Below are 10975 nucleotides of genomic sequence, written 5' to 3' on the forward strand. Positions count from 1 at the left end.
TATTTTTAAATAATTCCATTCCATTGAATCCCAACAAATGACTTCCTGAGGATTTTTGTCCCAAAACCTAATAAGAGTACCAAACAAGAACACAAATCCATATGTCTAGACATTAAATTATCTTATCTTATTTTGACAGTATCACGCAGCCAAACTTGAAAAGCATTGAAATGACGCGTTAAGTTGCTGGCGCCTAAAATGTACGCGCAGGCGTATGGACAGGAACAACAAAAAAGCACGCGGATATACAAATGTCATACAAACGAACAAATGCAAAAAAAGTAAATTGTACGCACACTCACACCCCATGACTATATCTTGAAGTGAGGAAACGTACAATTTACCGATGTCTAAACACAGATGATGCCTGTCTGACATGACATGGCTATAAATAAATGAATGGAAATAGGATACAGTGGATTGAGTTCAGACTAAGGAAGATATTATTTTAAAAATAACCAAATAACGAAAATGGGGTGGTACCATTATATGGAGTATAAAAAACGTTGACCTATGTCGAAATTGTTTTGCAGAAATGTTTTTCATCCTCCAATAATCCATAATGTCAAATTACAGCAACATCGATGGGAACTATCCGACTATACTAAAACCTAGGCTAAAATATCAATTTAGCGAATTCAAAAATGAAAAAGGCCTCCAGGGGGTCTGCCTTGACACATTGGCCCACATTGATATTATTTGATAGGAATATCAGGCGAATGGAATGTCCTCTCTGAAGCTAATTATGCACAGCCTGTTATATTAGGTTGGGAAAAAGAAATCCATTATGAATGTCGTTGAAATCGGAGAAATGATCGAAGTTGACCGACATGTTAGCAGTCGTAACTTCGACCAGAAGCTAAAAATCGACCATAAAACTGTTTTAAACCATTTACACAAAGCTGGATTCAAAAAGAAGCTCTATGTTTGGGTGTCACACCGATTAACAGAAAAAAGTAGGATGGATCGAATTTCCATCTGCGAATACTTTGCCAAACGGAATGAGATAGATCCCATTTATTAAACGGATGGTGACTGGAGATGAGAAATGGATTACATACGATAACCCTGTGCAAAAACGATCGTGGTCAAAGTGTGGTGAATCACCTCAAACGGTGGCTAAACTAACAGACTAACGGCGCGGACGGTTCTGCTATGCATTTGGTGGGATTGCAACGGGGATTATTTTTTATGAGTTACATCCATATGACCAAACGCTAAATTCTGATCTCTATTGTCAACAACTGGACCGTTTGAAGATAGCAATTGACCAGAAACGGCCAGAATGGGCTAACAGGTCAGGTGTCAACTGGACCGTTTGAAGATAGCAATTGACCAGAAACGGTCAGAATTGGCCAACAGGAGAGGTGTCGTGTTCCACCAGGAAAACGCTAGGCCACACACACCTACAGTGACTCGGCAGAAACTTCGGGAGCTAGGTTGGGAAGTTTTAATGTATCCGTCATACAATCTGGAATTGGCACAAAGCGATTATATTTTTTTTTTCATTGCAGAATTTCTTTACTGATAAAAAAAGTATTTAGGGAGGATTGTGAAAATCGACTACTAGACTTCTATGAGAGAGGCATTATGAAGTTACTTTTAAAATGGCAACAAATCAAAACAGTGCATATTTGGTCCAAATCGGACATTCTGAAGCATGTTAAATAAAGCCCTACAGTTCATATAAATATAATGGTTTTCTTTTCCCCCAACCTACTATAAAAATCAGCGAGAGCAGCAATATATTCGAAAAAACCGACCACTTGATACCCTACACAACTACACAAAAATCTAACTGTCTGCAGTTCTATATTCTGAGCCTGGCAATAATTCGCGATAAAATTTTGTCACTTTAGGTTTTAGTTGATTTGACCCTCGGAATATTGGCCGATCATCATCTAAACAGCCGTTCTAAATATTTAGTCAGATCCCCTTAACCGTAAAAAATATCTGACGTTCTGTATACAATAATAGCCTCTAGAGCGACTAGTAAATCTGACAAAAATAAAGTTGTTGGTTCATTGCAACGCCTAAATATCATCTTAGCATTACCGAACATTATAGGCATCGGCCTTGATCATAACCCGGACTTCATGTAGAATTTCAAAGCGCGACATTTCCGCCCTCTAGTGGGGTAATATTAAGGGGACCCCCCCATTCTCGGGGTCAAAATTTTTGTTGACTTAATTCCAATCTACACTAATTCAAGAATGTCCCTGCAAAATTTCAAGTAAAAATCTCAAGAACTCTTGAAGATATAGCCGATTTATTGTGTCAGCATCAAGTGACGGCTGAAGGGCTTCTCAAACTTTAAACGCGTTTTTCTCTAAACATTTTTTTGCGAATGGCGGGCACGATAACTCAAAAACTAATAACCCAATCGATTTCAAATTTTTACACGTTTCTCTGTGAGTGTATAGCTATCGTATGAACTAGGATAAAGCCAATCGGTGAAGATCTTCCTTATTTTTTAACTTGGTTTTTGGTAAAAAACCGGCGATTTTCCAAAAATATTTTTTCAAAGGTCCGCCATTTTGTTAATTTTAGAGCGAAGTCAATAATCCTAGTTCATACGAGAGCCAGACATGTACTCTTTCTAACACCGTTGGAATTTTCGGATTCCGATGTTCCAGTGAGGAGTTATCATGCCCGCCATCAAAAATAAGGACTTTTCTTTGATCACAAAAAACAACAACAAAACAACAACAAAATTTTTTTGTAAATTATTTTTCTTCCTCTTTAAATCTTCAAATATATATGTGCAAAGTTACAAACCTTAACAAGCATTGGTATTCATTTACCAGCCCATTTAAAATCTTAAAAATAAAAAATCGAGAATGGGGGGGGGGGGGGGGGGTTCCCTTAATACTAAGCAATATCATAACACCTAGACAACTCAGACATCCGAGTACATACAACAATATAATTGGTATCAATTATCAAGAAGTTGATTGTATATCTATGTGCTTCAGAATACAAAATTTTGTAATTTTTCGCAAGAAGACTAGAAACACTGTATACGGTTTTCAACAGACCAAAATAAAGTTTTTGGCCCATTTTCTCCGCTAAATATTAACGGATTATTACCAAAAACAATATGGGTCTTCATTGGCCAGAACCCATCCTCCATGCAAAGTTTCGTGAAGATTGGTCCATAACTGTGGCCTCTATCGTGTTTATAAATTATAATGAACAGACGGACGGACACACCACTCTAGATCGACTCGTCGAGATATGATGATGGGTATACCCAAAGGCGGGTCTAGGACCAATACTTCGCGGAGTTACAAACTCTTGGGGCTGCACAAAGCTATGATACCCTCACAGCATATTTGTGTAGGGTATAAAAATTCAGCTTAGGCTCCGATATTTGTGGAAAAATATTCTTATTAAATCACGTTTGTAATAGTCCATGAAAATAACTTAATAATACATTTAAAAATCCATGCAAATTGCTCTAAAAGGACTTGGAAAACATTATTAAAAACACGAGCTAATATAATCTCCTGCCAACCGTGCTGCTTCTAAACACTGTGAATTGAATTGTATGTAAATGAAATATGCAAAATCGTATAAACATATTCGTATTTTATTGTTGTTGTGGTCTCCACTACCACCTTGTATTAGTAGTTGTAGAAAAACTACTCACCTACAGAACATATCCAAATTCTGTTGTGCATTCTGTGTTAAATTCAAATCTGGTTGTGCTTCATCCTCTTCGAGCAGGATTATTTTCACCACCACGATTTCAATGGCATTACCAATACTGGGATCTTTGTATAGGGCTGAGACCATATTCATGATGGTCAAAAGATACGTCTCTACCTCATTATGAAAGTTAACCATTGTCGAATCGGCAACAATTAGAGTTTCAACATGACGTGGGCTGCTAATTGAACGTTTCATGCGTCGTTGTGAGTGTTGTTGTTGTTGATGGTGTTGCTGGGATTGATGTTGTTGGGTTGTGTGGTGATGTTGCTGTCTGTGTTGCTGTTGAGGTGCCAAGTTAATTGCGGATGGTGTTACTGGGCCAGAATTGCGTTGGTTTGATATATAATTGTTGCGGCTGTTATTGTTGCTGCTGCTGCCATTTCTGTTGTTAAATGCTGAATGCTGTTGTTGGTGATTTTTTATTTGATGTTTATGGTATTCCTGATGTTTTACATCCGCTGTCGTTGTCTCATATTTGAAATGTGGCTGCTGATGATGTAGACGTCTTATTTTACGTCCACCTTGAATTTTTAACTGTAATGGAGGAAGATGGAAATTAAATTTTATAAAAAAACGTTAAAATTTACTGGTAAAAATAAAGCTATATGGATCTGGAAGTCCTATGATAAATATTTTAAAAAAATCCACGTCAAAAGATCTTCTAGTACTTAAATTCAATCTTATATATCTGATAGCCTAATCATAGAATCCAATTATTGAAAAATTATTTTATTTCTGTATCTCGTTCTATTTTCATACTAAAACTAAATTTTATACAAAAATATTCGGTAATTAAAGAAAATACATATTTAGGGTTTAAAATTAAATTCAAGATGTTTTAGTCCATGGAAAAATATTAATGCTTATAGATTTTCAAAACCTGTAAAGAAAGTAGTAAAGTCGGACTAGGCCGACTATATGATACCCTTCACCACTTTGGGTATATTTGTCATATGTATCCTAACAGACGTCGCCTTTTCATATCCTGCACTGTTCAAAATTTAATCTTAAGGGGACCCCCCCCCATACTCGTGGTCAAAACATTTTATTTAGTTTTTTGAATCTACACTAATTCAAGAAGGTCCCTACAAAATTTCAAGTGGAAATCTCTATAGTCCATTTATTGTGTCAGCATCAAGTGACGGCAAGAGTGATTCTCAAACTTTAAACGCATTTCTCGAAGCAGTGTTTTTATATTTTCTCGATTTTATATTTTCAAGATTTTCAATGGGCTGGTAAATGAATACCAATGCATGTTAAGGTTTGTAATTTTACACATATACAGTTGAAGATTTAAAAAAGAAGAAAAATAATTTAATTGTTGTTTTTTTTTTTTTTTTTTGGTGATTGAATGAAGTCCTTATTTTTTATGGCGCGCCTTACTGGAATATCGGAATCCGAAAATTCCAACCGTGTTAGAAAGGGTACATGTCTGGCTCTCATATGAAGTAGGATTATTGGCTTCGCTCAAAAATCAACAAAATGGCGGACTTAAAAAGAATATTTTTGAAAAATCGCATATTTTACCACAAACCAAGTTAAAAAATAAGGAAGATCTCGACCGATTTGATTTATCCGAGTTCATACGATAGCTATACACTCACAGAGAAACGTCCCAAAATTCGGAATCGATCGGATTATTAGTTTTTGAGTTATCGTGTCCGCTCAAAACGATAACTCAAAAACTAATAATCCGATCGATTCCAAATTTTGGGACGTTTCTCTGTGAGTGTATAGCTATCGGGGGGTGTTCTCTTAATTAGACACCCGTTGATTATTTGGTGCACCAAAGTACCAACATATCCTTCCATTTACATGAAATTTGGCATAGCGAACTGAATTGAGTCTAATATTGGAAGAAAATATATATGGGAGCTATATCGAAATCTTAACCGATTTTCCCAAAACTGAACACACATCATTCTAGACTTTACTAAGCACGCTATGCCAAATTTCGTGAAAATCGAAAGATATATAGGTACTTTGGTCCACCATTTACCTTAAATCGGACGAAAATATATATGGCAACTATATGTAAATCTGACCAATTTTCACGAAATTTAACACACATCGTTCTAGACCTTCTTCGGTACGCTATGCCAAATTTCGTGCAAATCGAAGGATATATAGGGACTTTGGTGCACTATTTACCTAAAATCGGACGAAAATATATATGGGAGCTATATCTAAATCTGAACGGATTTTCACAAAACTTAACACACATCACTATAGACTTAATTTAGTATGTTATGCCAAATTTCGTGCAAATTGAAAGATTTGCACGAAATTAACGTAAATGGTACACCATTTACGTTAAATCGGACGTAATTATATATGGGAGCTATATCTGAATCTGAACCAATTTTCCCAATGTCTGTAGGGTTCGTTCTTGGGCCAAATAAATGAGCTGTGCCAAATTTCATACAATTCGAATCAAAAATACGAACTTTGTTTACTATTTAACATGGACAGACGGACGGAAATGCATAAATCGACGTTGAAAGTGATTCTATGCATATTCTCAAAAGGAACCATGTGTCTACCTCGTTTCTTTTTGCATGTTACAAACATATGCACAAAGACATAATACCCTGTACCACAGTGTGGTGAAGGGTATAATCATGTCTAAAAATCGTACGATATTAAAAATCTGGTAGCCCTTTGAAAAATATTCTTAAAAACTCCAGGGCTAAAATCCTTCCATAAATATTCTTAAAATAACCAAAGTCTAAAGTCCTTCGAAAATTATTATTTACAAAAATATTCCTATACATCTTGGAACAGTTTTCTTAAAATCGCTTGTAAATCTGCCAATATATTCAATAAATGGAGATCAAGATATCAAGATTATCAAGACTTTGAAAAAAATATATTTAAAAAATGTACACTTCTAGTCCTGGTGATCTTTGAAAAAATCCACTGATGGTCCTTAAGAAAATATATTTAAAAAATCTACGCTTATCGTCCTGGTGATCTTTGAAAAAATCCACTGATGGTCCTTAAGAAAATATATTTAAAAAATCTACGCTTATCGTCCTGGTGATCTTTGAAAAAATCCACTGATGGTCCTTAAGAAAATATATTTAAAAAATCTACGCTTATCGTCCTGATGGTCCTTAAGAAAATTTATTTAAAAAATCTACGCTTATCGTCCTGATGGTCCTTAAGAAAATTTATTTAAAAAATCTACGCTTATCGTCCTGATGGTCCTTAAGAAAATTTATTTAAAAAATCTACGCTTATCGTCCTGATGGTCCTTAAGAAAATTTATTTAAAAAATCTACGCTTATCGTCCTGATGGTCCTTAAGAAAATTTATTTAAAAAATCTACGCTTATCGTCCTGATGGTCCTTAAGAAAATTTATTTAAAAAATCTGCGTTTATCGTCCTGATGGTCCTTAAGAAAATTTATTTAAAAAATCTACGCTTATCGTCCTGATGGTCCTTAAGAAAATTTATTTAAAAAATCTACGCTTATCGTCCTGATGGTCCTTAAGAAAATCTATTTAAAAAAATCTACGAAAATATATTTAAAAAATCTGCGCTTATCGTCCTGATGGTATTTATAGTCCTAATGGTTCTTCAGAAAATATATTAAAAAAAAAAATACAATTATTCTCATGAAAATATATTTAAAAATTCACGCTTATAGTCCTGATGGTCCCTGAGAAAATTTATTCAAAAGGTCCGCGCTTATAGTCCTGATGTTCCTTAGAGAAATATATAAAAACGAGTTTAGTTCTGATGGCCTTTAAAAATTATATTTAAAAAAATCCACACATATAACACTGATGGTCCTTGAGAAAATCTTTTTTAAAAAATCAATGCTTATAGTACTGATTTGATATTTTGAAAATATCCACGCATATATACCTAATGATCCTCAGGAAACATATTTATAAAAAAATATGCAAAAAATATTTTCTTTTTAAATCCTGACGGTCCTTGAGAAAATACATTTGTACAGCTTATAGTCTACCCTTGGGCCGTCAGGACTATGGACGCTTATAGTCCACATTTATAAAAAAATCCTGCTGATCCTGTAGATATAAAAATATTTATAGTACTGCGCTTATCGTCCTGATGGTAATTATAGTCCTAATGGTTCTTCAGAAAATATATTTAAAAATTTTACAATTATCCTCCTTAAAATATATGTAAAAATTCACGCTTGTAGTCATGATGGTCCCTGAGAAAACATATTTAAAAGATCCATGCCTATAGTCCTCATGGTCTTTTGAGAAATATATATATATATATATATATATATAAAGGAGTTTAGTTCTGATGGTATTTAAAAATTATATTTAAAAAACCCACACTTATAACCTTGATGGTCCTTGAGAAAATCTTTTTAAAAACTTCCATGCTTATAGTTCTGATCGTCCTTGACAAACTATTTTGAAAATGTCCACGCATATAGTCCTGATGGTCCTTAGGTCACATATTTATAAAAATATGCAAAAAAATATTTTCTTTTTAAATCCTGACGGTTCTTGGAAAAATACATTTGTACAGCTTATAGTCTACCCTTGGGCCGTCAGGACTATAAGGACTATGGACGCTTATAATCCACATTTATAAAAAATCCTGCTGATCCTGTAGATAAAAATATATTTATAGTCCTGATAGTCTTTGAGAAAATATATATTAAAATGAACGCTTATTGTTCACACTTATAAAAAAATTCTGCTGATGCTTTAGATAACAATATATTTATGGTCCTGATAGTCCTTAAGAATATATATTTAAATGCTTGAAAAATTATATTTAACAAGTGAATAAGCGTTAAGTTTGGCCGGGCCGAACTTTGGATACCCTCCACCATAGATATACTGACAGGTACTAGAAATGAAAATATGGGAACATACCAAAAAGTGGACCTATACCGACATTTCTATGTAAACTATAATACAAATCCGTTTCAGAAAATTTACATTTCATTCAAACTTTGCCAATCTTATTATTTCTTCCAAACTTAGTTCAAATTCGAAGATGGGGAATATCGGTCCACTCCTTCTGGTACCTCCCACACAGGGGCTAGGTTTAAATACGTGTTAAAGTTCATATATTATCGAATCTTACGTTCATTATCGAACCTTACGTTCTAGTTTTTTATCTCGATATCCTACATAGGTGATATAGTTACAACATAGTCTTAGAACCAAACCCAAAACGCGGAACAAATTGCATAACTACGGACGGACATGCTTAGATCGTCTTAGAATTTTACGCTGATCAAGAATATATATACTTTATAGGGTCGGAAATGATTATTTCGATGCGTTACAAACGGAAAAACAAAACTAATATACCCTCCATACTATGGTGGAGGGTATAAAAAGGGGTTATATGGGGCTACCCCAAAAAGGCGGTGCATATTAAAACATTTTTGTAGAGAAATTTGTTACCATATTCGATTACAAAATACCAAATTTCAGCGAATTCGGTTGAAAAACGTGCTCAAGAACCTCAAAATAGCGAAAGTTGGGGGTACCCTTATAGTGGGGCTACCAGAAAAATTGGACCTATATTTATAATTTTTGGTGGAGATATTTGGCACCTAATAGGAACCAAATGTACCAAATTTCAGCGAAATCGGTTGAAAAACGCACTCAAGAACCCCAAAATACCGACATTTCGGGGGTACCCTTATATGGGGGCTACCAGAAAAAATGGACCTATATTTATAATTTTTAGTGGAGTGATTTGGTACCCAATAAGAACTCAAAGTACTATATTACAGCCAATTCGGTTGAAAACTACGATCAAAACCCCCAAAATACTGAAAATTAGAGGGTACCGTTATATAGGGCCTACCAGAAAATTTGGACCTATATGTATAATTTTTGGTGGAGATATTTGGCACCTAATAGGAACCAAATGTACCAAAATTCAGCGAAATCGGTTGAAAAACGCACTCAAGAACCCCAAAATACCGACATTTGGGGGGTACCCTTATATGGGGGCTACCAGAAAAAATGGACCTATATTTATAATTTTTAGTGGAGTGATTTGGTACCCAATAAGAACTCAAAGTACTAAATTACAGCCAATTCGGTTGAAAACTACGATCAAAACCCCCAAAATACTGAAAATTAGAGGGTAGCGTTATATGGGGGCTACCAGAAAAAATGGATCTATATGTATAATTTTTTGTGGAGAAATTGGGTACCCAATAGCAACTCAATATACCAAATTTCAGCGAATTCGGTTGAAAGACGCGCTCAAGAACCCCAAAATACCGAAAATTGGGGGGTACCCTTATATGGGAGCTATGCCTAAACGTGGACCGATATATCCCATCTTCGAACTTGACCTGCCTGCAGACAAAAGACGACTCTGTGCAAAATTTTGGCGATCTATCTCAACTCGTTTAGACGCTAGAGTGATTACAACAGACGGACAGACGGACATGCTTAGATCGTCTTAGAATTTTACGCTGATCAAGAATATATATACTTTATAGGGTCGGAAATGATTATTTCGATGCGTTACAAACGGAAAAACAAAACTAATATACCCTCCATACTATGGTGGAGGGTATAAAAAATCTAGTCTTAATGGGCCTTTAAAAAATATATTTGAAACATCCACGTATATCGTTCTGGTCGTCATGGGGGCAATATATTTCAAATTGCATTCAGATTTTCTTCAAAGCTATATATTTTCCTTATAGAAATATATGGCGTAAAACTAAACTATAAAATTAGAGAAAAACCGATAGAAAAACGTGTATGACATCCTTAAAATACCGTACATTGTACAGGTACTATTAAAAGGGACAATAGCAAAACATGGACTTGGAAAAGTCCTTGAAAAATATCTTTCCCATTTCCAACCTCATTAATATTTCTAAAAGAAGAACTATCAGCCTTCCATGAGCGGAAATACTACTCTCTATTGCTTCCGACTACAAATCCAGAACACACAATGACATTAAAATAAAACAACCTACAAATTGTCATTCAAAGAAAAATCCCAAACATTTTGCATCCATCCACCCACTCACCTTGCCTTGTGGTTGCCATTCCACGAGACGTGCTTCTATGCGTCGTCTTGGTTCCTTGGTGCCACAATTACTTAAAGTTCGCCTTTGACGTTTCGTTCCATTTTGCAACAATTTATGTGATGACTGGTGTTCTTTTTCTTGTTCCTGGTGATGAGGATGTTGCTTGTGCGGATGATGTGGTTTTTTTGTGGTCTACAAAACGAAGAGAAATAAAAAAATATCGTTGCATTAATGTCAGAATTTTTATTT

General features: G+C 34.8%; 1 long non-coding RNA gene across 1 annotated transcript; it reads right to left on the reverse strand.

Annotated features, from left to right (window-relative positions):
• Positions 1 to 4114: 4114 nt before the first annotated feature.
• On the reverse strand, positions 4115 to 10858 carry LOC133328147 (uncharacterized). The gene is made up of 2 exons (XR_009754275.1): positions 10727 to 10858; positions 4115 to 4248 (listed from the first exon to the last, which is right to left on the reverse strand). It is a non-coding gene; the product is annotated as an uncharacterized LOC133328147 (long non-coding RNA).
• Positions 10859 to 10975: the final 117 nt, after the last annotated feature.

The sequence above is a fragment of the Musca vetustissima genome, unplaced genomic scaffold (genome assembly GCF_032173495.1).
Source record: "Musca vetustissima isolate MV318-11 ecotype Yass unplaced genomic scaffold, APGP_CSIRO_Mvet_v1 utg14542, whole genome shotgun sequence".
Classification (NCBI taxonomy): domain Eukaryota; kingdom Metazoa; phylum Arthropoda; class Insecta; order Diptera; family Muscidae; genus Musca; species Musca vetustissima.